The sequence below is a fragment of the Pongo abelii genome, chromosome 1, assembly GCF_028885655.2.
Source record: "Pongo abelii isolate AG06213 chromosome 1, NHGRI_mPonAbe1-v2.0_pri, whole genome shotgun sequence".
In the NCBI taxonomy this organism is placed as follows: domain Eukaryota; kingdom Metazoa; phylum Chordata; class Mammalia; order Primates; family Hominidae; genus Pongo; species Pongo abelii.
The window spans coordinates 29,869,615-29,897,068 of NC_071985.2; the positions used below are offsets into that span (position 1 = coordinate 29,869,615).

The window sequence follows — 27,454 nt, forward strand, 5'->3', positions numbered from 1 at the left end:
GAATCAGAAAGGATTCAGGTTTCTCTGGTCCAGCCTTTCTTTGATGAATTCCTGTTGGGGATATAAATAGATGGTCATCCAATTTCCAATGACATACCAGAGAGAGAGAGGGAGCGTGGAACTCTTTTTCATTAGAAAGTCCTTCTTTGTCTTAAACTGAAGTTTTTTTCTTTTGTATAGCAGTCATACACGTCTTTGTAATTCTTGACCTCAACATTTGCTCTTCTATCATTAAGTATTTCCTGTCTAAGGATAGACACCATTTCACCTGATCCTCTATGCTACACATCTAGTTTGAGTTCTATAGATCCATCCTTTCTATTAAGAAAACATCCAAAGCTTAAGTTCTTCTTAAGGCTTGTCAGTGACAGCAATGTTTATTGGAAGGAGAGGACACTGAATCACACAAGCCCCCTTTAAGAAAATTTAGAGTTAACATGTTTTCCCTATTTCACTTTGGCCTTTTATAGTAAGTTAATAAGGTTTGCCTTTAAGCTGAGGGTGGAAACAAAGGGTGGAGTGTGTGTGTGTGTGGAGTGAAAGGTTGGAAGGGTGGGCATAGGTGAGGTGGGATTAGTGCCCAAGAGGTAAAGTGCTTGAAGTGGAAGAGTTTATATATATGTTATGTGACATGGAAGAAGCCCATTGAATCAAAAAATTCTAACAATAACAAATGGCTATTTCCAAGTCAGGTGACAGCAACAGAATTGCTTCCAAAAAATGAATCTGCTGGGAAGCGGCACCAACCCCAGAGTTTCTTGCTTCCCCATGGGGTGGGATCACACAACTGGATTTATGTTGCACAATGATCTGGTGGATTCAGGGATAGGAAACCCTGTGAATTTCATCATGAGTTTCCCAAAGGTCACATTCAGGTGTATGTCATAGCTGGAAGTGGTACACAGTATTTGCATTCAGTTTGCAAGCAAACAGCTCGCTGTCAACATGTATCCCTTGCTATTTCTTGCCAACCTACTCTAACTGATGAGTAACTCATATTCATACTATATTATATTCACAAGAACATAGCACAAGTGCGTGCATGCGTGTGTGTGTGTGTGTGTGGAGTAGAGGATGAAGGGCAAGGGGTATACACAATATGATGGGAGATTATACAGGTCTAGCAAATATACAGAATGATGTTTAGTGGAAATAAGAATGAGTTAGAAAGTAGATCTGGATTTTAGGCTCAGCTATTCTACTGATCAGCTGAGAGATCACTGAAATACGACTTTACTTATCTGAGTCATAATTTCTTCATTTTATAAATTGTGAGTTTGAACTGGAAGTTCTCTGAGGTTACTTCCAGTGGTAACAAGTTAGAAGTAAGTTTTTTTTCTTGAATTGGCCACAGGGTCTTGGAAGTTAAGCTACTTCATACAATTCATCCCTGCCCCCAAATACAGGACATTTAATGGAGCCTGAATCTAGGAAACTGTTAGCTCTTGACAACTCCTTAACATATGCAGAGCTTTCTTATTTCTCACTTCTCTTAATTTTTCTGCCATTTACTCTTTCTCCTTATTTCTTGTTACTTTTAAGTTTCTTTTGTCTATCTTCCTTTTTCTAATATCTCGACTGAGACATGGGGTCAGTAAATATTACTTGGCATTCTTTGCTTGATCAAGGTTATTGGGATAAAATTCATCAGAAAACGCATAAATCTCTCGCTTTGACTGAAGTTTATATGTTTTATTTCTAACCTAAGCCGATTCCCTTTATGTAGGTATTTATAGAGGTAGAAGTCAGTGAGAAGCCACTCTGCTCTACCTTTTTGAATGTAAAATTGTTACATTAGAAGAAAAAAAATAAAAGCATATCCAAGAGTAGCAGGGCTTCCAAGAGTGAAATCATCATCCCACCAAACAAAGCCGGTTGGGTGTGTTTGTATTCATAGCGCTTGTGCCTATTAGTTTCTTTAGTTCAAGTATGGGTGAAAGCTGCACAGGCTTTTTACTACAGTTATTTATATATATTTTAAAATCCATCAAAATTTCACTGAACTAATAAACCCAAGGCAGACATACTGTAGGATTTGTGAGGTAATGAATAGCACCCTTTGAAAACTCCATTCTGTTTTGCAGGCAGCCCATAGTGGTCAAAAGTTGTCTAGCCCCCATGTGTGAGAATAATGCTTTCAATAGACCACACTTTGCTTTGAGGAAGAACAGACCAGCTAATTGGATGATTAATGTTCAGTCCCAGGAAGGAGAGAATTACAACCCAAATGCATGATTTCATTACTTGATGCACTGAAATACACACACGCACAAAAAGGAAAAATTCTTTTGTTTTATAACAGAGGTACCTTGCATATACCAGGATGTGAAACCCCCTAAGGAATCTTAAGAGTTAAAGAAATACAATTATGAACCCAGAGTATTAGTAATTCTATTCACTAGACAAAGAATGTGTGGCTCTTAACCATCTTTTAAGGACGAATGTATTAGCATAGAAGTCCTTGAGTGTAGAAAGTAGGAGAGCTTAGAAAACTTTCCAGTTGCTGATTGTAGAACTTTAAAACTTGAGCTTAGATTGGCCTGACACTATTGAATTCAGAGCCTATTCACAATGTGTCAATATACTGTTATGTATTTTTGATTAGTTGCTTGATATGCATGAATATTGCCTTCTCAGCAAGCTGCAAGTTGCTTGAAGGTGAGTAAGAGTTTTATTTTTCTCATTTCCCTAGTTTTAGCAGCTGCTGATTTTGGCTGTCTCTGGGCATTAAAAGGTTTGGTGTCAAGAAGTTGGGGTGCTAACTGTGGTTCAGTTCCCAGATCCCTGAAGGTATCTGCAAGCTGGGGCCAATAGCTAATCTAAGGAGGCTAGAAAGCTCCTTAGAGCCAGAAGGTAAGATAACTTTATTCTAGTGGGCTCTGGATATTAAAAAGAAAAAAGTGAGAAAAGAAAAGACAGACAGATAGAAGGAAGAGAAAAAGAAAGAAGGAAGGAAAAAAAAGCTATAATCATTGGAAAGTAGATAATACTCGGGCCATTTCTACCCCTCTATTTCTCTGAGAACCAGGGAGCATGTTTTCTTTTTAAAAAATAACTATCCCACTTGACTGATCCTATTCCCTGCTATTTTCCAGTAGCACATCCCCTGTGGAAAATGACAAACAAATCTTGGGGTTAAAAGTAGCTAGTTCTCTCACTCAGAAAGGAGAAGAGCCTCTTGGCAAGTAGAATTGAGGCTCCTCTGTAACCCTCCCCTGCTTAGGACCTTGTCTGCAAGCAACACTATACTATAGTACAAAGCAATAATACTATACTTGAATAGTATTTGAAACTCAAAAACTGAAATACAGAACAGTCACCAGCAACTTTTTTTTTCCTCCCTGAGAGTAACAAATATTTGGAACAGAATCCCAGGCCCAACTGTAAGCAGCACAGAAGCAATTAGATGCTGCCCTAGGAAAAAAAGAGCTTATTGGAAAGGAATGGCCTCCACGGACCCCACTGACCTTCTCCTGTTCCCTGTGTTTCTTACACTCATATGAATAATGAGTGAATTTGAGACCACTATACACCCGCGCTTAGCTCTTTCTGCTTTTTATGTTCTTCATTTGCTACTTCCATATGGTAGAGTAATTCTCCAAAAATTTAGCCCTGGTATATTAACTGGCCATTCTGGGTGGGAAGAGAATGTTAGGCTTATAAAGCAGCCGATAAAAGAGTCTTGCACTGTGCTTAAACACAGCACACTCTTCTAATATTTATATAAGCAAATGGGATTACCCATTTGCTGTCTACTTCAAAAGTAAAACTGGCCTAATCACTGAAGCTGGGTGCAGGAATTTGTAGATGCGTGCCTTATAGAACAGAGACCATGATCATTATTAATTTGGGATGTAAGCTGTTCTCTGGGGTTTCTCACCCACTAAGAGTAAAAACTGCCTAGATGTTCTTTCTAAGTGAAATTGGTGGGGCCCACAGGCTTCTGTGATTTAGCAGCCCCAGAGCAAAGAGGTCAGTTTCCCAGGATTCCAGGCCCCCAGCAGAAGCTGACTCTACAATGATGACAGAATCAGATAAGATAAGCACAATCAGCCTGTCCTCCTCACTGCAGCCAAACTGCTTAACTCTATGGGCAGCAATGATCATTCCTGTCGTCCAAAAGCCTTTTTTAGTAAATTAGATGTATTGATATTTTCAGTTGGGTTGATACCTCACAGTGGCAGGGCACTGATCTTTTCCATTGTTCCTCATAAATCGAAAAATAGTGAGGATGATATATTGGCATACTGGTCCATCACCCAATAAAATAGTTTTTCCCTGCTAGTTTCTATGCCATCATGCAACAGAGAAAAACCATCGGGGGCAGATATAATTTCCATCATTCAGGAAATTGGTTTTGTCATTGTCTTATCCAAATGCATTCAATTATTGAGGTTTTTTTGGCTTATGACATTGTCTGAGGTTTAGGGCAGGACATCTAGCTAGAGTCATATTCCATCCTCTTGAAACTTAGTGTCTCTGTATTTTTATGCTATTTTATGAGGGGATTAACCTCTCCAAGGTTGGAATTTGCCTGCTTTGTATAAACTAACCCTTCCAGAGAGTTTTCATAATATATTGAACACCATTCCTGGAAACATGGATAGCTATGTGCTGACACTCCATGCCGGCTACTTATGTTTTAAAAGAACAAAGATCAGAATGGTTGAGTGACTTGTCCAAAGCCACAGAATAAATCTGCCTTTGAAGTGGTAAACAACAACAACAACAACAACCACCACCAAACCAGATTTTCTAAATTTTCACTTTTGTCAAATGCTGAACTGATTGGATTTAGCGGTAAGAAGTGGGATCAGATAGAGTGGATTGCAAAGAGATGCCAGCCAGGCTGCAGACTGTTCTTCAGATCTGGAGAGAAGAAATTCAGCTGAGTAGCAGGTCCCTCTAGGCTTCATACAAAAGGACAAAAAAGAATTGTTCTGAAGGGCACCAGAAATCTAAAGTCTGAGGGTGAGGCTGTGTTGGGAACCTGAACTCATTGGAATCAAGAGAAGTGAATCAGCCATAGGTTGGCTTGTTTCACTCACTGATGTTCTTGCTGAGGTGGCTCATTTGTATTGACTCAACTAACCTTGTGACCCGGATCCAGGGTACTTTGAGAGTAACATGAAAGTAACCCTACTGAGATTGACTTCCTGTGTGTTTCTGAATGAAGATAGTTTTGACTCAAAAAGGTCATTATAAAACAGACATGCCACTTTGGGAGGCCGAGGCAGTTGGATCACGAGGTCAGGAGATTGAGACCACGGTGAAACCCCGTCTCTACTAAAAATACAAAAAAATATTAGCCGGGCGCGGTGGTGGGCACCTGTAGTCCCAGCTACTCAGGAGGCTGAGGCAGGAGAATGGCGTGAACTCGGGAGGTGGAGCTTGCAGTGAGCCGAGATCACACCACTGTACTCCAGCCTGGGCGACAGAGCAAGACTCCGTCTCAAAAAAATAAATAAATAAATAAATAAATAAATAAATAATAATAATTTAAAAAAACAGACATGCAAGAAAAGTTAGCTGCCAAAACCTGAAGATTTTGATTGCAATGGGGTTGAGGAGGTTTTGCTTTCTTGGCGGGCAAGAAGCATCATTCTCATGTTCTTCCCAATTCTTCTGTTACTGGGGCCATCATCTTGTTGAAAGTTCCTTTGCTCTGGCAAAAAAATGAATGAATGGCCTGAGAGACCCTTTTGCAGCCCCAAATAGTTGAAACAGCGAAGTGCTATGTTGTGTTCTTATGTTTAATAGTGGCTTGTGAATTTTGTGGGTGTCTCTCACCCTTTGCTTTCCTTCAACATATACTTTCTCTATCCTCCCTAAATACAAATTTAAGGTTCAGTTTCGTGTCTTAATTCAGGTTCTCAGGAGAAGCAGATTTCTCTTTTCCATTCGATTCTACCTAGTAAGGGCTGGAACTACTATCAAACTGAAGTTTCCTATGCATTCATTTGAGATGACTCTGCAGATGATAATGACCCAGGTTCAATCAAGCAGGAGGGGAGCTGAAAGATATTTCAGACTTCTGTGGATAATAAATCAAGTCTAGGAGACAATATTTTACATTTACATTCATTTATTTCATCCTTACAGTAAATACAAGGTTTCTAGGTCAGCCGCAGACTGATGATCTATGTCTCAGTGCCAGTTTTCCATGTCCATTTCTTCTTCAGGGTATCATGATGAAATTATGAATCTTGGAGCTCGTATAGGAGCAGCAGCACAGCTGTCTTTTCTTCCTTCCTGAGAGAAGGAGAAAAACCTTCGCTTTCTAATGTGAGCAAATCTTCTCTAAGGAGAGAAGGGAAGGTCCTAGGGTGTTACAACCATTTGAAATGTGAACACATGGCTCAAGGGGAGAGAAACTTGTAAATCTCTCCTAGGTAACTTACTATCCTTAACTTTCTACCCTTGTTTGCCATTCACTCACCCTCTAACCCAGATTGCTCAGAAAGCTCAGAGCATACAGGATTGTGAAAATATTCCCATTGTTTTCTGACACTAGGCAGCTCAACTAAGGAGTCAAGTGCCACAGATTTAAAGAGGCAAGCAGAAATTCAGAAGTCAGAGTCAGAAGGAATGAGATCAGTGGACTCTGAGGCTGCTGGAAAGGCTATTTTTCTCTTTCTGTCTGTTGGGTGTGGGTAACCCTAGGCCAAGGGGTATCAATAAAGGAAACACTGCCACAGATTGGGAAGATAAGAGAAAGTAGAATTCCCTGGTAGCCAGTTCTAGTGATGGCAGGTGTAGCATGGCATAGTTAGTAGGCTATGGGATTCACAATTAAAAGAAGGGAAAAGAAACTAGAATTTATTATCACAGCTACATGCTAGATGCTACATTCAACATATGTTCTCCTGCTTAATTGCACACCTACTCATCCTGTTTTGTTGATGAGAAAACTGAAGCCTATATAACAACCTTCAAACAAATGTAATGCTAGATGGTAGTAGAGCTAATATAAGAGACCAACACTGCCTGACTCCAAACTCCATGATAGTTACATTCCACCATGGTGTGTCTGAGTAACTGCTCTGTATAACCTCATACAACTCACTTAGCTTATTTGAGGCTTCATTTTCTCATCTGCAAAATAAAAATGAATAAAAGTCATAAACTGGCCTGCTTTTTGTTAGGCTGTTTACAAATTAGACAATGTACTTGTAAATATTTTACAAAGTAATACGCTACACAAATTCTAGTTGTTTTTATTATTGTTCAAAGCTAGTAAAATATTGTTATGGTTTTAACATTTTGGAAGCTAAGTTGTTTCTATTTTTTTACCCTTATATTTAATGCTCCAATGAGCATCTTGGCTCATATTGCTTTTTTCCTCCTCCTGTTTAATTATTTCCTTATATGCAGACAAACTGAGATCCAGAGAGAGTAAGTGATTGTCTAAGATCCCACCATAGGTGGGTTTTTTCCACATTATTTGAAACTACATCCTGACTGTGGGATAAGACATTGTTCAGTGTAGGAGTGGAGCCTGGGAGAGGCTCCTTGAAAAATTCATCTGTGAGCTGGTAGCCTTGTTCTCAAACTCTAATGACTAGGTAAATGGATAAGTTCAACTGTGTTTCAAAACTGGGGTGGGTAAGTATTATTTAGAATCATATTGGAGTAAAGGAGGAAGGGAATTCCTGAGGGAAATCCCTTTGAAGTAATGGAATGTAGATGCTGATCTTTGTCTTGTAGCCCTAATAGCCTTGGCTGTAGAGAAAAAAATTAATTCCTAAGTGATGCAGTTGAATGGGTTGACCAAGAAGCCCCAAGGGAGGTGGGTGTGGAACATGCCAGGAAGTGCTTTTCATAAATTAAAAGAGAGAGAATATTTCATCACATGGTGGTTCTATTAAGCCCACTACATAATTCGTTTCAGCTCACTTTTCTGGCACTCAATTGATTCTTCCTCCCCATCTCTAGGGGTTAGAAAGGATTAAAATTTCCAAAAATCACATGGACTCTCTTTAGAGTCAACCCAAGAACCTAGTGAAAAAAGAAGAATCTGAGGGCTCTCTTGTTGGCTTTAAAAGATGATGAAACCCAAAGAATTTCCCAGTGCTTAACTTATCTTCAACTGTGGTCTGAAATTAGGAACCTGGGACATAGTATTTTAAGGAAGGACTTCTTTTATTGTTTATGGAGATAGATTTTGCAGGAGCAGATGGCAATGGGCAATGAAGGGGGCTTGATGGCATACTGTACACCTTCTATGCATAAAAACCCATAGACCACAGGTCAGATTTCTTGAATGTGTTGTGTGAAGGCATGTGTGTGCTTTAGGCTTTTATTATTTTAAACTTCTACTTAATTATAATATCATATATTATTCTTTAAGCTTTATATTGCAGCTAATTTTAAAAATGAGAAAACTTATAGGTCTGATTCTGTCAAACAAGTGTTTAACAGGTGGTCTCAAACACAGTAGGGGTGATGGTAATAAAATGTAAATTCCTCATCATGGTGCACAAGACTCTTGGTGATCTGGACCCAGCTTATGTGTTTGATCTCATCTCTTGTCATCTCCCTTCTTCCCTGTTTCTGACCTCCACTGGCCTCTGTGCTGTCCCTCTGCTCTTCCCACCTTAGGGCTGTGGAACTCTCCTCCATGCCTTTTACTTGCTAACTGAGAAGGTCACTGTCCAATAGGGTCCTCTTTAAAGAACCTTCCCTGACCATCTTCTCTCAACTTGAACCAACCAGTTCCAGTCTTTCTCTATCTCATTACCCTGCCTTACTTTGTTTCGAATACTTACCGTTATATGACCTTATTTTATGTATGTTTTTGTGTTAACTGTTTATCTCTTCCACCAGAAGGCAGGCTCCATAAGTGAGTGTCCCTGTCTGTTTTACTTGCTGCTGTACCTACAGGGTCTAGAACAGTGCCTGGAACACCTTAGGTACTCAATAAATATTTGTGAAATAAATGAATCAGAGAAGAGAAACGATATGAGGAGAGAATGAAGGAGAAACATCAGAGCTATTTTCAGTGAGTTGGCCCTTGTGCAATGCCAAGCTTGAGGGCATTAAACCCCCTGAGCAGTCAAACATCTATGTATAACTTTTGACTTCCCCAAAACTTAACTACTAATAGCCTACTATTGACTGGAAGCCTTAAAATAACATAAACTGTTGATTAACACATATTTTGTATGTTACATGTATTACATACTATATTCTTACAATACAGCAAGCTAGAGAAAAGAAAATATTAAGCAAATAACAAAGAACAGAAGATATATTTCCTATTTATTAAATGGAAGTGGATCATCCTAAAGATCTTCATCCTCATCATGTTCACGTTGAATAGACTGAGGAAAAGGAGGAAGAAGAGGGGTTGGTGTTGCTGTCTCAGGGGTGGCAGAGGTGGAAGAAAATCCACATAGAAGTGGATTCATGCAATTCAAACTCATGTTGTTCAAGGGTCAACTGTAACGACTATTTTAATTTATTGCACTGATGAAAATAATTCTAGATAGCCTAATTGGTGAGTTTCATTTCCTTTTGATTGCTAAGATACTTGAATTATTAAATAATTCCATGCCTACTTTTATTTTCACCATTAGATTGAACCAACCAGATTGAGGAGTGTTTTATTTTCCCTAAGAGCACTAGCTTGCCTTATTTATAAGTGTTCGTTTGTTTATTTATTTTACCATTTTACTTTTTATTTGATTTTATGTTTCTAAATAAACTCCTTCATCTGCTCTGGATCTGTTTGTGTTGGCATCCGAAGTCTCCATGCATTTGGGTTTGGAAATACAAGTTTGGGAGAAGTTGCTAAGGAGAGCCGAACTCTTAACAGGTAGGGTGATGGGAATCAGAGAAGGAGAGCAAGGTGAGAGGAGCAGGACTGATGGCTGGGGGCATTGAGATCTTTTCTCATGCCCTGTCCCTGTGGCCCCAAGATTTTCAGTAGAGCCCACTGTGCTCATGAAAGTTTGTGTGGAAATGAAGGAAGAAACTGAGTTTCTGTGTCTGTTGTATGAAGTGAGGCGCCACAAAAGAAAACATGCCTGGAGGAAGAGGTGACTAGGCAAACATAAATCCCAGGGAATCTGCAAACATCTTATGGTGCAATGGGGCTTTCACAGGGCATGGAAAGAGGGTCCCAGCCCATCTCATCAACGTCTTAAGGGTCACATGAGTTAGATACATATAAGTGCAGATTAACACAAAACAACCAAAAAAGACAGAAATCTATGCAATCACTACTAAATTGATACTTCAAAGTAAACACAATGTTCCTCCTCATTCGTTTTTATCTCCCAGCCTCAGAGCCTTGGGAATGGTGTAAAGAGGTTGCTGCTAAGACTCTGTTGGGCACAGTTATAGCATATTTGTAGATCCTATCCTAGCATGATTGAATAGGACTTAAGAGGAGACTTATGTCTGCATCTGACTTGCTTTCTACCCTTATACTGTCCTAACCCCGGGAGGTATGTCTGCTCTTCACTCCCCACCTACAAAATTCTGATCTGTTTGCTAGTGTGGCAGAGCCCCCAACACCAGGGGCTGGATCTGCCTTTTGCCAACTCAATCTCCTGTTGGTTTGAACCATGGTCAGCCATCTCTCCTCATCAATTGTCCCCACTTAACTATTTTCTATTTTGCCATCAGGTCACTTGGACCTTTACCAATGGAGTCCTATTTTTACTCTGTTGGAGTAAAAATTTATCTTACCCCAATAGAAGTAACATTTCCCAGCCCTAATTTCAGCTTTGGTCCTCATCTTCTGCTGTTTTTTTCCCTTTGGGTATCTCTCCTGATTTCAGTGTTGCCTTCCAGATTTTCATTTTTCTTTTATTTTTGTTTCTGTCCACAGGTTAAAAGTGCACTTGGATATAAGACCATTTTTAGAGCTTACCTCATACTTGTCTTTGTATTTCTAGGAATCAGGAAGCCTGGTTTCTGACCAGGCACTCATATCATGTGACCGTGAATAAAGGAATAAAAGGAGAAGAATCTATGAGCTATTCAGTGCTCACCACTCAGTAATAATTAATAGCCTAATTAGCCCCATTTTACAGATAAGGAAACTGAGGCTTGGAGAAATTAAGGCCACATGGTTAATTGGTAGCAGCTCTAGGATTCAAACCCAGATATGCCTTATTTCTTGCCCTCTGTTTTGTCTTTTGTACCACATAGCCTCAATTCATTTAATCACAGATCATATAATTAATTTCCCTAGGTCTTAATTTCTCACTTTTAAAATGAGGAGGGTAGGACTGCGTGAGGAATATGTAAACTCCCTTCTAATTCTAAAATTTATCAATTTTGAGACTTAGGCTTCCTACCTTCTGTGGTTGATCATTTTCTTTTCTTTTCTTTCTTTCTTTCTTTCTTTCTTTCTTTCTTTCTTTCTTTCTTTCTTTCTTTTTTTTGACAGATTCTCATTCTGTCACCTAGGCTGGAGTGCAGTGGCACAATCATAGCTCACTGCAGCCTCAAGTTCCTGGGCTCAAGTGATCCTCCTACCTCAGCCTCCCAAGTACCTGGGACTGCAGGTGCACACCACCACGCCTGATTAATTAAAAAAATTTTTTTCTGCAGAGATGCAGTCCCACTACATTGCACAGGCTGGTCTTGAACTCCTGGCCTGAAGGGATCCTCTCACCCCAGCCTCCTAAAGTGCTGGTATTACAGGCATAAACCACTTCACCCAGTCAATCATTTTCTGATAATCACCAATCCTCTCCAAATTAGAGTGAAGCGCAAGAAACGAAACCATTGTGGGTGTTTTAGACAAACAGTGATTTAACATAGAGAACTGTGTGCTTACAGAGTTAGCGGAAGAACTGAAGGAGTTGGGGTCAAGGTCCCAGCACAGGACTATTCATGGTTGTGGCCAAGGCATCAGCAGGCTGCTGCTGCGCTGCTGTGGTCCCTGCTGCTGCTGCTGCTGCTCTAACTGCCTCCTGACGTTCATGGGACTGGTTATTTGACACTGGAACCCTGCAAGTGACCAGCTGCTGTGGTTTGGATATGGTTGGTCCCCACCAAAATGCATGTTGAAATTTGATTCTTAATATGGTGGTGGTGGAGGTGGGGTCTAGTGGGAGGTATTTGGGTCATGGAGGCGGATCCCTCACGAATAGATTAATGCCCTCCCACAGGGTCAGGGGTGAGTGAGTAAATTAGTTCTTAGGACAGTGTTTTAAGAAGAGCCTGGCTTCCTTGGTTTCTTTCTTTTGCTTCCTCTTTTGCCATGTGAACTTTTTGCACAGGCCAGCTCCCTTTCCATTTTCCACCATGAGTAGAAGCAGCATGAGGTTCTAACTAGAGTCAGCTGCCCAATCTTGGACTCTTCAGCGACTAGAAGCATAAGCCAAATAAACCTCTTTAATTTGTAAATGACCCATACTCAGGTATTCTTGCTATAGCAACACAAAACAGACTAAGACACCAGCAAAATGGCCTCTCAATAGTTACATCTTTATGGCATGGTTTGTCAGCAGGGACATCTGCATGAAAATAGCCTTCCCTCCTTATCTGTAAATCTCAGGCAACTACATCTGACTGGTAGAATCTAATTTGTATTCGCAACACCAGTTGCTAAGAAGTGTGGGAAATGTGGACTTCAGCTTGTCTCACTCTGCAGAACAAGGAAGGAGGATTAAATAGGGGCTGAGCAAAGAAAACCATAGTACTTGCCATCCTTCTTTGACTTCTAAATGTCATCTGCCTTTCTCTTGCTTAATCTGCACCAGCCCATCTCTAAGGCCCTGTTCTGCCATCAGACTCCTGCCCTGTTGATGTCTGATTTCTTACAAAGTTACATTAGCAAAGACAATTTTTCTTCCCTATGAAGGAATAACATGTTTCCTGACACATGAACAGAAAATTCAGGCATTTGGAAAGGTGTGGTAATCTCATATTATCACCAGAATAGTAGAAAACAGACTCCAAATGTGATCGTTCATAAATATGGTTGGTCACGTTAGCTTTATTAAAACCTAAAAGCAGCTACATTTTCCACTTAGAGTGACTTCAGAGACATAAAGAATTCTGTAGAAGCCTTCTACTTAGGAGGCGAGCTGAAGGTAGATTTCTTTCCCAGAGCAAGAAATTTGCTGTTCTGATACGGACATGTGGGATATGTTACAGTGCACAGTTGCCCTCTCCTCTGAAGAAAATGCTGATTCTGCAACTGAGTGTGGCCTGAAAAAGCTTGTCCATGTGGAAGACACAAGCCCAGCTCTTAACCACTTTTCCCTTTGCACAGCCTTATTCTCCAGGAGGCCACAAGTACAGCATGTTAATTCAAACTTTTCAAAACCATGAAACCACTGAATATCTCAATATCCGCGTGTGGACTCTCATTTGCCTACTCTGTGTTAACAGAGAAACATTTGGTTTTAAACAAGACTTTATTTAAGAGGAAAAAGTGTATAAGATTACATTTGAAAATGTAATTACTGAAAAGATAAACCATATGTTGTAGTCTTTGTTTTACCTCCTTTTCACTGAGGCCTGCTTTCAAGGGTTCATTTGGAGGTGTATGGAAATTCTAATTCTATAACCAAGCTGGGTAAGCTGAGTGTACCTACTCAGCAGTCATACGTGTTTACATCTTGATGTAGTTACTGCCAAAGTATTTTACAGTTCAGTGATATAGTCTTACTTAAAAAGAGCACAAAATATTGACTCAGAGATGCTGAGCTTGAGGTTCCACACCTGCCTCCCTCCTCTTCCCATTGCCACCTTCCTCAAAGACTAAATAAAGGGAGGTTGTCATCAAGAGAGAGATCTGGGGCTGGAGAAGTGGGCCAGGAATAGATAAAGAATAAAAATTGTGTTTTCTGGTTCCTTTGACTTCAAGTTGAGTAGGTTGTCTATGCCACACTAGGACTAGACAAAATGTGAACTAGGAGCAAAATATTAACAGCCAGATGGGTGCTCACAGATGTTAAAACCCATTATAGGCCCCACTCAAAATCTTTTATAAATGCTACTTCTGACATTTAGTAAGCAGAATTAATAACATTCTTCCAAATGGGAAAAAAGGGGGGAACTAACCATGGTAGTAGTTTCTGCCTGTTGCAAATCTACCTGTCAATTAGTTTATGTACATCTTGGGTTCTTTTTGATAGATAAAGGTAATAGCCCAAAATGTTTGAAGTTGATAAGGGCTACTATTCCACCACAACCTTGCTACAAAGTTATAATGTAAGCAAGCTTTTGATAAATGTCATTGTTGGTGTAGACATTTTTAAACAAACCTTTATGAGCAGGCAAGCACAATACAGTCTGCTCTGTAAGCCCAATGTGGCACCAGTACTCTATTTTTTTAGTTGCTCCAACCAACATTCTGCTAGAAAGGTTAGCCTAAGGAAAAGGAGACAGCATTCTAGAGGTAGACTTCTGTCATCTGTTTAGCAGCAATAGGTAACAGAAATTTAGAGGTAATTTAGAAATCCTTCTAAACCAGTGGTTTAGACTATAGTAAGGTAAAATTGTGAAAGACTTTTAAATGAACCAAAAGATTAGCAGGTGTTTTCAGTAGAAAACTTTGCATTGTTTAGAGCAGGGGTCCTCAACCCCCAGCAGGTACCATCTGTGGGCTGTTAGGAACTGGGCTGCACAGCAGAAGGTGAGCAGAAAGTGAGCAAGTATTACCACCTGAGCTCAGCCTCCTGTCGTTAGATTCTCATAGGAGTGCAGACCCTATTGTGAACTGTGCATGTGAGGGATCCAGGTTGCACGCTCCTTATGAAAATCTAATGCCTGATGATCTGAGGTGGAACAGTTTTATCCCAAAACTATACCCCACTCCCCACCATCCTGTGTAATAATTGTCTTCCACGAAACTGGTCCCTGGTGCAAAAGTGTTGGGAACAACTGGTTTAGAGAATACTTTTGTGATTATTTGATTCTATGTAGTGTCTGCCTTTCATTGTCTGAGCTGTTTTACAGTTCCGTAGATATAAGTTAACGTGTAGAAAACTGACAGTAGGGCAAATAATTTTTATCTATACACATGCAAATAAATTCTATCTAGTGGAGGTTCAATGGACTTCCCCTCCCTACAGTGGAAGAAACCAGTTTTGTACCTATTTAAAAAATTCATTTCAGCATTACTCATGGGCTTATATGTTTGTCTGGTCTTAGAGGTCTTCTCTGAATAAACTGTTACTTCTTTTCTGGTTTCCTCATTAGTTAGTGAGGCAAATAAAATCTTTGATACATGTTGTTTTTATATTATAAAGAGTCATAATTTTACTGATTTTAAAAAATTTATCCCCACCACCAAACCTAAGGGCTAATTTGGACCTGGCCAGATTTTTATAGGCTGTTCACCAGAGTGAGGAGTGAATCCAAAGTATTTCATCCAGTTTTCAACCTACGTATCTTAAATATCTTTAATTTTATAAAGTATTTTTTCAATCTATATATCTTGAATATATTTAAATTTCACTAATAAAGGCCCAATTGTAACATTTATCATTCTAAATACTGACTGGAGAATCTAGCCTATTATGTTAATTATCAAAGTTTCAGGGATTGATCTAGATATGAATAATAGAAGTGCTTGCATTTCTAGTGTAGATATGAATAATAGAAGTGTTTGCATTTCTAGTGTAGATATGAATAATAGAAGTGCTTACATTTCTAGTGTGGCCTTTCTAATAAAATTATAGTTGGTTTCCCTGGAGTGCAGATTTTCAGTCAGAGGAAGTGACTATCTTTAGAGCTCAAGCTTTTTTTTTTTTTTTTTTGAGACAGAGTCTCGCTCTCTCACCTAGGTTCAGGTGTAGGGGCACGATCTTGGCTCAGCCTCTGGAGTAGCTGGGATTACAGGCATGCATAACCACGCCCGACTAATTTTTATATTTTTAGTAGAGACAGGGTTTCACCATGTTGGCCAGGCTGGTCTCGAACTCCTGGCCTCAGGTGATCCACCCACCTCGGCCTCCCAAAGTGCTGGGATTATAGGCGTGAGACACTGCACCAGGCCTCAAGCTTAAATTAAATAGCATATTTATAGTACTATAAGATCTATGATGGTATATTTTAACATAAATTACAACATTATAACATTACCTTTTAAAGAAATTAAGACAAATCTTCATAGTTGAAAATCTCGCATTCTAACAGTACATTAGTTCATGTAATCATTAAGCACAAAGTAATTTGGCATTCATATTGCTAGAAAATGAAAAGTTGATAAAATCTCAGTTGAGTTAAAGTGAGTTCGAACTTGAGTATTTTAAAGCTATTCACAGAAATCTGCAGAAAACATTTGAATATTCAACCTTAATATAAATACGTTTTTTGAAAAGGGAGAGGAAACATTTACGGAAAGTAGATAGTAATTTACCTATAATAACAGTGTTTTGCATTTATATGCCACTGATAATCATTCAAAGTGAACTTGTGACCCAATATCAGTGAGCCCCAAAAGGCCAACAGAATTTCAAGCCCATTGGGCTAAGATTAATCATAAGGAGAAGCAATTTTTTCTTCAATGAAACATCTATAGGGTGAAGGGAGGTGAGGAGGACATAAAGAAAGGTTATCTGTGTCACGGCAAGAACTTAGCTCAGGAGATGTTTTCTTCTCATCTAATGCTACAGAGAAACCCATCTGAATATAAGGAGAGTTTCCTACTTAAAGCCACAGGATAGAGTTCATCTGAATTGGAGAGGGACTTGACTTACAGGTTCAACATTGTATGGAATTATGCAGTAAAAATCAGGAACAGGCTTACTAGTTACAGAGGCAGTAAATGTTCTGTTGCAAATGTTGGGGCAGTTGAAGCCAAAGTCCCATATAAGATGGAAACCTTGAACAGTTGCAGAGAGATTGAGGACTGACCACTTTAAGAGGGATACAATCAGAGCAACTTGGTTCAGTGAGAATTGTAGGTATAAGCAATCTGGATTAGAGAAAGTATTGAGACAACAGAAAAGGAAATGGGGGGAAATATTTCCCTTGACAATTCGGCTAAGGGGCTCACCAACACTCTAGAGAAGAGGTTTGATTAATTTCCATCAGAATTACATTGTTCTTAAGTCTGCAAGCAATATGTAATTTGCTGTACACTTTTATGCTTGGGCTGTTAAAAGCCCATGCTATTTCAGGATGTTTTAGTGTATATAAAATTTCAAAAAAGTAATAAAGTTAAAGAAATAAAATGTAACTTAAAAATAAAATCTTTTTAGGTTATGTTAAGAAGTATTTGAATCAGGAGAACCTAACAGTCTTTTAGTTTCTATCTTCATAGATCTATTAAGGTTCTTTTGTAAAAGATGGTTAGAACGAGGCAGTTTCATTGGATCGGTCAGCTCTTATTTCCACCATGTGGTTTTTCACCTCTGTTATTTTGTCAAGCTTTCCCTTTTGTCTGGAATCACCTTCTCCACTCCAGCATCAGCTCTCTCCTATCTCCTGCCCCCAAACACCAGGTTAACTTATCCTCACAAACACGTTACACTGAATTTTTGCTAAAAGCCATCACTATCCCACACCTGTGTGCTATCCTGTGCATGACCCTATGATTGCGTTCTCGCATTTTACTTAAATTATATTTCCAAATCTATATTCCCAAGCTGTGAACTCTTTGGGGGCAGAAGCTATGTCTTATCCATTGCTGTATCCTTAGCACCTTGCACTCTTTGTCCAGCACACAGTCTTCCAACATTGAGTGGAAGATTGACGGAGTGAACTGTAATTTAGAGCTCATTGAATTCAATTATCTTCATTTTGCATAATAGAAAATAAAGGCCCGCCTTCCTTTCCTGGCAATGTGCCAGATTGGAGGATGTTCCATAAAACACTTAAAAATGGCACATAAAATATCATCAACATTATCTCCAATGCACAGAGTAGTTTGCAATTTCCAGGTACTACATTAAAATGGAAAATGAAAACCATGTGATGAAAGGACACAGAGGCCGCTGCTGCTGCCTGGGTTTGCTAAAGCTTTCTTAACCTAACGCTGGTTTTGGACATTTAGTTCAGGTGGGCCTGGAATCCAGTGCAAGGCTTTGGGTCAGGACAAGGAGGGGAGTTGGGCTGTTTAATGAGTGTTTTGCTTTTGTGAAAGTGTGAACTAGGAAAAAAAATTTTCACAAAAAGATGATAAGGAAACTGTCTTTTTCTGCCTGGGCTCTGGTAGAAAAACATCTCCGGGAATTTATAATATAGATATTCCCTTGCAGAGGTTTAGAGCCAGTTTTGTATGACCTTCCTGGTTTTAAAAACCCCAACCTCAGGTGGCCTATTAGCATCCTGGGGTGCCTGGCTGAGGCAATGTAAATTTCCACTGCAGGGGAAGATTTCAACCCTGATGCACAGGCTTGTCACAGAGATACAAGGGCTGAATGAACACTAACACACTAATCAAATTTTATCTAACACACAAACAATTGTCCACAAGGCAGAATTATTAGATAAAGGACATAAAATTAATAAACTTCAAATGTTTAAAGAAAAATGAGCCTCGCTTTGGTTAAATAGAACTCAGCAAATTTCTGGCAAAAATCTAAACTGTATTCCATCCAGGGCCGGCTACATAATTTGCAGGGTCCTGTGCAAAATAAGAATGCAGGGCTCCTTGTGAAAAAATTAGGGAAAAAATGCTATAAAGGTGCTAAAAGAGAAAGCTTTTTCTTTAAAAACATTTTGTTACTTGTAAAACATAACAGGAATAATAATAATACACGAGTAACAATATAAACTTACAAATTGCAATAATATATTGGTATAATTTTAAATAAATAATAATTTAATAATATTATATCAACAAATTATGCAATTTTCTGACCTAATTTTCTGCAAATTCATTTATTAGTTTATCAAAAGTTACACTTTTACCAATTTAATTTTCAATTAATATAATTGAAAGCAATGTCAGTCCTCTTGGCAAATGCAAAGTTGCAAATAATTCTTGATAATATTCAACGTTGAAAAGGACCTTTCTGTTGATGCAACTGTTTACTAAAACTGCTAGTGGTATTTTATAGGCTGTGAGGACATTGAGATAAATTTCTGACACATTATTTTGAAATACACATTTTAGCACTTCAAGAACTAATGATTCTTCTCTTTTTTTTGAGATGGAGTCTCACCTTGTTGCCAGGTTGGAGAGCAGTGGCACAACCTCGGCTCACTGCAACCTCTGCCTCTCAGGTTCAAGCGATTCTTCTGTCTCAGCCTGCAAAGCAGTTGGCATTGCAGGCATCCACTACCACACCTAGCTAATTCTGTATTTTTAGTAGAGACGGGATTTCACCATGCTGGCCAGGCTGGTCTTGAACTCTTGACCTCAGGTGATCCGCCCGCCTTGGCCTCCCAAAGTGCCAGGATTACAGGTGTAACCCACTGTGCCTGGCCAACAGCTAATGATTCTTGCAAAACAACTTCTCTAAAAAGATTTAACTGTATTCAAATTGGTTTATTATAAGTCTGAATTTAATTTTACATGTGAATATATACAACAGCATTTTATTTTATTGTTTTCTCTAACATTTCTTCTCTAATGTTTCCTACAATTTGTGGCAGTCATACAAGAAACCAAAGATGGCTTCATAATTTGTACACAATTCAGAACAACTGTTTATGCATTCTATCACAATATATCCCTTGGCAGAAAAATTGGTCTTAGAATTGTCTTCCTTGTTAATAATTGGTTAATCCAAAGCTTCATATGAGAATACTGTTCTTTTTCTTTTGAATGTGATGATCTTTAAACTGTTTCTAAGTCTGTGGATATTTGCTTTTAATGTTGCAGAAGTTTTCGAAACCAGAGAGTCTAAAGTCTTTGCAGAATTTTAATAACTATCTGATATGCTTTAGTGTAATGTCCACGAGCACAGTTTATTTTGTAATAATGTATTGACAAACTTTATGGCCTGAGTATAGGCAGTTCCTGTCCCAGTATTCAGACCAGAGAGTTAATTTTGGTACAGATGCTGTAAGGACAGGCTTTGGAGGTAGAAGGGCGAGCCGTGATCTTGGAGCTGCCCCCATGCAGAGCACATAATCTCTCCCTGAACCATGGCAGCTGCTGCCACTGTTGATGTTTCTGCCCATTGCTCAGGATTCCAGAAGACCCAAGCCTGCACACAGCGTGTTCACACCTATCACGTCTGCTCTGCTCATGCTTCATTGTCTCATCAGACTTCACCGACCAAGCACAAGTTCAAAGGTAAAATTATTATGAATTTCAAGTCAGTGACAACTAAGCATTAAGCTATGGCTCTTCTGTTGAGCAAACTCTGTCAACTGTGTAGGTTCTCACCTTCAGCAGAGAGCTGCACTGATTATACAGTTTTATTTTGTTCTCCCAACCCCTTTAAAAGTAGATACTGCAAATTTATTCTCCCCTGAGAACTCCTGGAAAAATTAATGTATAGAATAATTAATTTATTGGCCTGAATTCAAACAAGGTAGTAATAAAGGTTAAGTGTAGAACTTAGACCATCTGAACTTAAGTGACAACTTGAGCTTGTCTTAGATGTTTAGGCTATTTTTCCATAGTCTTGTCAAAAAGTGCACAGATCTTCCTTATCTAAAATGTTTGGTGTTTGCCAAAGTTCCCCCTCAGTTTAATGCTGATTCTATCCATGAGAGCTAGGAAAACTTAGACATGTCTAGGACTTCAACTCAACTCTAAGCATAGCCTTGAAAAATCCCGCTTAATATACAATACATTTGATGAAACTCAAGAAAATTTATTATTCTCCATGATGAACTGCTTTATACAGAAAGTCCGTAGTATTTTAAAACTCTTTCTATAAGAAATGTATGTATCTGCGTGGTTATGGGTGTGCATATACCACCCTGTGAGTACGTAATCTCTCACTCACACTAGATAACACTTTTTGATATGTCAGTGGTAAAGAATGTATATTTCATATGGTCTTTATACGCATATGGAAAGATCCAGTATGTGGGCTGATAAATGTTTACAACATATTCATAAAGTTGGTCTACAATCAGTTTCTATGAAGAATTGTGTAATCCTTACATTGGATCACTCCCCAATCTTTGCTATTTCCATCATTGCCTGAAACGAACTGAATCTGGGGTTAAGATAAGAAATGCATTTATAGGGGAAATTTTGGATTTTTATTCTTCATGATGATTTGAAAGAAAGGTACATTGGGAATGGCCTTTGAAAAGCTGGATGATTGAAATGATACTCTAACAGCATTATTGGAGGCTTTGCAAATAGCTAAGTAAAGCCAGTTGGAAAGAAGGGTAAACTAAACTCATTCTTTCCAATGTCTCGTCTATCAAGAAAGAAAACATAAGGGCTAGTCTTCACTTTTAATATGATATGATAAACACAGAAAGGGAACGGCATTCATTTTGTTTAATATTCCATGAAGGTATGTGAGCAGGGTAATATTTTATTGTCTGAGAATATAACAAATGTCTATGTCATTTCCCAGTAATGAAACATGTCAAGAAATTATCATTGCTTGGGAAAATGAAGTTTAAAGAGCATGCTTTTGCTAATAAATCATAGAATGTAATATAATATGGTGTGACTATGTTAAACAAATAATTATATCTACGAATGCAATCTGAGCCAGAAGGGAAACATACACTCTTTTGCTTTAGTTTGTACTCCACCCACACTCACACAAGCACACACACTCACACGCAATTCACACATACACACCATATCATGCTTAAAGATCAGGGATGTATTGCTTGATGGCCTAGAGAAACTAGACTAGTGGGAAACACTTATTAAGATTTGGTTACCTTTGCCCTGTCACCCCTTCTCTAAGTCCCCATGTATATGCCATATTCCCATGATTAAATTTAGAAGATATTTGTGTACCAAGCCTGCTTACTCAGGGTAGAATTTGGTGAAATTGACTGTGCAACTGAGTTGAATATCCCAACCCCCAGTCATTTTCTATTCCCCAAACACCGTAACACCAAATGTTCCATTTAGAATCTTCAGGCTAGATATTTCCATGCTCATTTCAAAATTTGCAGTTTCCCTGCTTTGCTCCCTGCCCATCAAATTTCAGGGGAGGTAATCCATACAGTGCTCTTTATACAATAAGCACACAAAAAATGTGTACAAGGGAAATATAAATATACTAAAATGCCTTTCTGAAGTGCAGACCAATTATTTCTTTCTACTCTCTTTACCCATTGAACAGACACTGGAGCAGATACTCAAAGAGGTGTCCGAATAGAGTTAGTTACTCTTATCGTGAAGATAAACTTCTGAGGCACCAGATCATTCTGTTTTTTTTTGTTGTTGTTGTTTGTTTGTTTGTTTGTTTTGACCCTCAAGGCTGGGTCTACCTGCTTTAAGTTCTGAGTGAGCTATGTAGATATGTGTCTATGGGCTGGGGGTGAGGTTGGAGGAACGGGAGACTATATTCAGCAGGCCTGACAGCATTTTCTAAATGTTATTACTGTTGGCAAAGTCTTATCTTAGATGAGGTGGTAAATTAGTAAACTGCCAGGGAGAAGTATGATTTTGTAAAATTAGATGGGGTATAAAGAAACACAATTAATTCCAGACCCTCCGGCAAGAGTGATGAAGTAACTGCAGTCTTTGTTCTTTTCAGACTATCAGATACACCATCTTTTCTTCTGAGTAATAGCAGGCACTCTCAGGCTGTCAGATGATATGCCAGGTATGCACTTGCAATGTCGACAAGGCCACCCCAGGGTCACATGTTGGTGTCTTTAGGGAGAAAAAGAGTGAATCATCATCCAGTCATCTGTTTTCTCCTGTTAACCCTAAACCCTGTGTTACATCTTTTCACATTTTTAAAACGACCGCAGAGTGGTTATCAGCTCTTTTATTTATTTATTTATTTGTTTAGCTTACACTCTAAATTAACCAATGAGATCTATGTTGAAAGACCCAGAAAACCCCATCCCTATGAAAATGCAACTTAGGCCCATGCGATATCTCATATTTTAAGGGAAGGTGCTGGAAAGACTTTAGATAGATGAAGACTGAGAAAAACTTTCTTTACTATTTGTGCACAGCCTCATGCTGAGAAGAGAGAAAAAATAAACATAGAAGAACAGGGTGCAGAGTTCTGCAAACTGGTGGCCACACACATGAGCCCAACACTATGTGGGGACTTCCTAGGAGCTATTCTATGGACTGTGTGAGGCCTGCCTTCCTTCTGCTGTTGGATCTCAGTTTTCTTTGCATCTTCTGAGAAAGCTAGTTCCCAGGTGTTTCAACAATGGGTCTCTGAAATGCTGTACTCTAAAGGCAGGACTCACTTCATGTAGGTATCATACACAGTTTTTCATTTTTAACCAAAACAACTTAAAATTATTTGCTCATGCCTAAAATTATTTGCTCATGTCTGTAATCCCAGCACTTTGGGAGGTTGAGGTGGGAGGATCTCTTGAGCCTAGGAGTTCAAGGTCAGCCTGGGCAAATAGGGAGACCCTGTCTCTACAAAAAATTACAAAATTAGCCGAATGTGGTGGCGCATGTCTGCTACTCACTCGGGAGGCTGAGGTGGAAGGGTTGCTTGAGCCTGGGAGTTTGAGGCTGCAGTGAGCTGTGATTGGGCCACTGCACTCCAGCCTGGGTGATAGAACAAAACCCAGTCTAATAAACACACAATTCCTGCCCCCCAAAACAAAAAAAGATTTAGAAAGAATAGGTTTTGGAGATTAAATATAGGTCTCATACACTGCTAAAGTCCCTTTTCAATGGTTTTCTGGAAAGTGTCCCTAGTGACACTTGTTAAGAAAAATAATCAGAAAAATGTGAGAAAACAGACTTACATAATCATCACTGGATGAATTACTTTGTCTTTAGTCAGAACCTTTCTGCTGAGAGGAAAGATTTAAAACTGTGCTCATCTGATTCAGAACATACATGGGATTCACCAGTATGACGCCTCAACAAATGGCCTCTTCACACATGTCAACAACACTCATTTCACAACTATTTATTGATTATCTATAATATGCAAGTTATAGTCTGAGCACTAGGTATACAGCAGCAGGCTCTTTTCATGGAAGATACACGAAATAAGGAAGTAAATAGTAGAGGCAGCTATTTTCATTTGAACTGGGAGGGAAAGCCTTTCTGAGCAGAAGACTTTGAATGAATTTGTAAAAGGAGTCAGTCAAGCGAAGACATGGGAAAATGGCATTTCAGGCAGGGGAACAGCCCACTTAAAGGCCCTGAGGCAGAAACATGTTTGGTGAGTTTGGAGAACCAAATGAACAGTAGTTGGGAAAAGCGAGTCAGCAACAGAGACAGTAGACTGACATGAGGTTGGGTGGTAAGTCACGGACTAGATCATACCAGGCCTTGTAGGCTCTGGTTAGAATTTTTGATATGATTTAATTACAGTGGGAAGCCCTTGGAGGATTATAATCCAAGAGATTACTTGATTTTATGTTTTAAATATATAATTCTTACTGTGAATAATATTCTGTGAATAAGAGATTATATGGGCAAGAGAGGAAGCAGGGAGACCGGCTGAGTATTGAAATGATACAGGGTATAAATTATAACAATAATAATAGCAAACACTTAAACATACTTACAGTATGTCAAGTACTATTCCAAGGACTTTAAATATGGCAACGCACAGAGTCCTCATAACAACTCTACCATGATTTCATTTGACAGATGAGGTAACTGAGGCACAGGAAGCTTGAATGGCTTGCTCAGAGCAGGTAAGTAGCAGAACAGGAATTCAAATTCAGACAGTTTGTGCTGTCAGCTGGCCCTCAATTATGGTAGCAGCAGTGGAGATAGAGAAACATGGATAGAGTATTAGTGCTCTATTGCTGCTGTGACAAATTACCACAGACTTAGTGACCTATATCTTATGACTTTATTATCTTAGAATTCTGTAGGTCAGAAGTTTTGCTGGGATAAAATCAAAACCTCAGCAGTCTTATGTTCCTTCTGGAGGCTCTAAGGGAGAATTCATTTCTTTGCATTTTCTAGCTTCTAGAGGTCAACCTTATTCCTTGAGCTGCATCGTTCCACATCCCTGCATCACATAGCCTTTTCTCCTCTCTCCCTCCATTGCCACCTTTATCACCCTTTTCTCTCTCTCTCCCTGATCTAACTCTGATTTTCCTGCCTCTCTCTTATGAGAAACCTTATGGATTACATTGGTCCTACTCAGAGAATCCAGGATAATCTCCCCATCTCAAGATTCTTAACCACAACTGCAAGGTCCCTTTGCCATGCAATATTCACAGGTTCTGGTGATTAGAAAGTGGAAATCTTTTTTTCTGGGGCAGACGAGGGGGGGTCATTGTTCAGCCTACCATGAACAGGTTCAAGATGTGTTTTAAAGGTAGTATACACAAAACTTTGCTGATCCATTGGATGTGGGGATCGAGAGAAGGATTTATGAACCAAGGATGCCTTCTGGATTTTTTTTTGCTCAGACAACTGGCTGAATGATGCTACCACATATCAGGATGGACAAAATACTGGCGGAGAATCAGCTTTGTAGGGGTAAAATAGAGTTCAGTTTTGTCCATGAAGAGTTTGGGTTGCCAAGCTGAGATCTCCAGTAGTTGGTTACAAGATAGCCGTTGTATATAGAAATTTTGAGTACAGTAGAAGGAATAAAGCTAGAGAAAGGAATTTAGGATTTGGCATTTTGACAGAATGAGTTGGGATAATCAGGGGAAAGTATTGCTAGAGAAGAGGAGAGACCCAGAGACTGGTCCCTTTGACGCTGATCCCTAAAAAGTATTTAGAGGTTAAGTAGAGTTCAGAGTCAGCAAAGGAGACTGGAAAAAAATGGTCAAGAAGGTGAAAGGGAAACCAGCAAAGTGTGGTGATAGATAATCCAAGAGGAGAGTGGATAGAGACTAAGTGTCACCAAAATCCATACTCTCCTTCCGCAGAATTAGACTAGCAGCTGGGAATGTGGCCACCCATTGAAAAGCTGTATTTCCAAACTCCATTGTACCAAGATGTGACTACGTGACTAAATCTTCACAAATGACATATGCCATTTCCAGGCCATATCCTTACCATGTTGCACATGTACTCTCCAATGCTCTTCCCCCAACTTTCGTCATGTAGCCAGGAATAACATACTATGGAATGGGAGAGAAACAAGAAAGAAAGATGCAGAGCAGAGCAAACCTCATATCTGATCTGTTTTGTGGGAGAGAAATGAACATAACTATTCTTTAAGGCAAGGTATGGTTAAGGCTCTTTTGTCTTTAAGCCGTTTGTGTATTGTTTGCCTAGCTATATTTTAGTTAATTCAGACATTGTGTTAAATTAAATTAAATTTGGCCCAAAGGTGTGTCTTTACTATGAGTTCCTCTGTAACAAACTGCAACCTAACTTAATATGTAAATAAATAAGCTGCAAACTAACCTAAGAGTATATTGTAGCAAATAGCTGAATCCTAGCCAATCACAGTAGCTGAGTTTCAGTCAATCACAGACTGCCAACTGATCAGACCATGTTCATATGAGGCAAATGCCCAGCTGTAGCCAATCAAGCTGGTTCTGTATGCCACTTTCTCTTTTTGTTTGTACATACTATCTGCCCACATTGCTGGGTGAATATAACTGAAACTTTCCTGTTTCAGGGTGCAGCCTGATTCACGAATTGTGCTTTGAGCAAATAAACTGTGCTAAATTTAATTTGTCTAAAGTGTTTCTTTTTAACAGTTGATACTCGAAGTGGGGCTTTTCCTAACTAAGCCAATATATATGCCATCTGCACAGTGGTGAGGCAGTAGGTGGCCTCGATATACTAGAATGCTTATGACCTTTATAATGCTATAACAAAACATTTGGTAAACTGTAGCCTGCAACAAATTGTGTACCATGCACTCACGGAGACTATTGGGTAAAGAGAACCAACTAGATATAGCTAGATTACTGTATTTTTCTAGCTCCTTGCTGCTTTAGAAAAATGTTTCAAAACAGATACAAACTTAGAAAAATCGTCTCCAGAAATTTAGACCCTCTTATGTTTGGAAAAGCTAACTCCTATGCCTTAAACAAAAAAGAAAAGATAGTTGTTGCATGTAATCTTGAAGAAGAATAAAAAAACAAACAAAAAACATTAAGCTCCTCAGAGAGACACAGGCTAGGTAGGCAAAGAACAGACCAAGGGTATGGCCTTCCAAACCAGGCCTCTTGGTTCAGAAGACCTAAAAGTAGCTGCCATTAAAGTAAGAAAGAGGTGTGTGTTAAATAATGAAATGAAGCAAGAATTAGAGCTATGCCCACAAAAGAACTTTAGTTAGATTGCTAACACATGGGACTAATTATGAGCAAAAGTATCTTAAATCTATGAATTTTTTGAGGGAATTTTATTTTCAAAGAAATAATTGCCTAACCTTTTAACAATATACAGGACATCAAAATTGTATAAGCAGAAAGTATGATATGAAAGTTGTACAGTTGCTAACAGAACATGGTTCCCACCACCTTCTTTAGATATGGTCTTGAAGGATAACGAAGTAACAAAAACTTAGCA

At 39.0% G+C, this 27,454-nt stretch overlaps 1 long non-coding RNA gene across 10 annotated transcripts in view; it reads left to right on the plus strand.

Moving 5' to 3' along the window:
- LOC112130070 (uncharacterized) overlaps nt 1-27,454 on the plus strand; it is a 348,783-nt gene that overhangs the window by 243,875 nt on the left and 77,454 nt on the right. The window contains exon 5 of one of the 10 annotated variants that reach the window (XR_010140420.1): nt 20,057-20,164. The exons of the other annotated variants lie outside the window; for them this stretch is intronic. This is a non-coding gene — a long non-coding RNA (uncharacterized LOC112130070). The remainder of the gene's footprint in view (nt 1-20,056; nt 20,165-27,454) is intronic. 10 annotated transcript variants of the gene reach the window in all.